This window comes from Chelonoidis abingdonii, chromosome 2 (genome assembly GCF_003597395.2).
Source record: "Chelonoidis abingdonii isolate Lonesome George chromosome 2, CheloAbing_2.0, whole genome shotgun sequence".
Classification (NCBI taxonomy): Eukaryota; Metazoa; Chordata; order Testudines; family Testudinidae; genus Chelonoidis; species Chelonoidis abingdonii.
The window spans coordinates 13,367,887-13,369,570 of NC_133770.1; positions in this window are offsets into that span (position 1 = coordinate 13,367,887).

Genomic DNA, 1,684 nt, shown 5'->3' on the forward strand with positions numbered 1-1,684 from the left:
TTTAATCCTGCTGCCTGAGGGAGGTTTGTGTATTCCAGAGTCAATGGGTAGCAATACCTTATTCTATACAGGCTGCCCAGCTGGTTTGATATGGACTCCTGTACTGTAGGTGGAAATCAGGGGGCAATGACCCATGTGGGCAAGGGAGGAAGACGTTTACAGGTGTCTCAAGACCTCAGTGCAAGAAGGGTATGCCTGTCAGTGAATTGCCCTACGCCCTTGGGGCAAGATCCATGGGAAGGTAAATCACTGGTAATCATCGAAGGGTCCGTTCCTTCTCCGTCAGAGATTTGATGGGAGAAAGTATCTGAGCCTAAATTAGTTTCCTTTTATAGAAACTGCCTCTGTCAAGAGTGAAAGGCCAATTTATGGGATTTTAATGATTTGATTCTGTTAAAATACAGTATAGCCTCAATTCCCCCCAAGGTTGCAGGGCAGGTGGTGACACAACCCCTCACTGGTCTGGATTGCACCCTGGAATGTGGTGATAGAGCCTCAATTCTCCAGGCCTTCCCATTGTGAGAGAGACAGTGGTCTTGCGGTTAAGACATTGAAGTGGGACTCGAGTGATCTGGATTCAATGCCTGCCATCCACAGACTTCCTGCGTGACTTCAAGAGGTGCCTCCCCAGCACCTAGCTCAATGGAGATTTGATCTTGGTTGGTGTCCTGTATTGATTCATTATGAATGGGCATAAATAACAGGAAGAGAAATGCCAAAATCCCCCCCACCCCCCGGCCAGAAGACAATCAATTTGATAAACCCACATAAGAGCACTTCCCCAGATTCTGAACCACTGCGAAGCTTAACTCAGGGAGTAGTGAGAGGCTGCTCAGCCCGCTACTTGATGCAATGGGGTGTGAAATCAAAAATGTTTCTAACTTGCTTTCCCTTTGCAGCAGCAGGAGGTAAGAAAAAGTCATATAAGAAACATAATGCATGAAAGGGGAATCCCTTACCATGAGGTGCAGGGGTCTTGGGAGTAGGGAAGTAGTAATATAGAATCATAGAATATAAGGGTTGGAAGGGACCTCAGGAGGTCATCTAGTCCAACCCCCTGCTCAAAGCAGGACCAATCACTGACTAAATCAGTATATCCCTGTTTTACTCATGGGGAAACAAAGCACAGAGGGATTGTCCCAAATCATACCAAAGCCTGTTTCAAAGCAGGGAGCTAAAATGGGGCCCCTTGATTCAACCATAACTATCCTCCCTCTAGAAGCCTGCTAAACCCTGTTCTTCTTTGAGTCCTTGCTCATATTGAGTCCAATTAGGTGTGTGAGCGCCGCATGCACGCTCATCGGAAGATTTTTACCCTAGCAACACTCGGTGGGTCGCCTAGGCACCCCCTAGAGTGGCCCCACAATGGCCCTGGATAGATACCCCTGCCGACCCAACGGCCCTTCAGTTCCTTCTTACCACCTGTGTCGGTCGTTGGAACAGTGGAGCGCGGCTTAGCTGACCACTTCCCTAGCTACTCGTAGTTTTTTCTCGTTTTTCTTGTGTATATAGTTGAAATTTCTATACTTGTAGTTATTTTTTAGTAGTTCTTTACATAATTAGTGTATATAGTTAAGAGAGGTTCGAGGATTAGCCCCTTCCCCGCACCCGGTGCCGGGACCCATGCCCGGTTCACCGGGTTTCAAACCATGCTCGGCCTGTCACAAGCCCATGCCAACAGGAG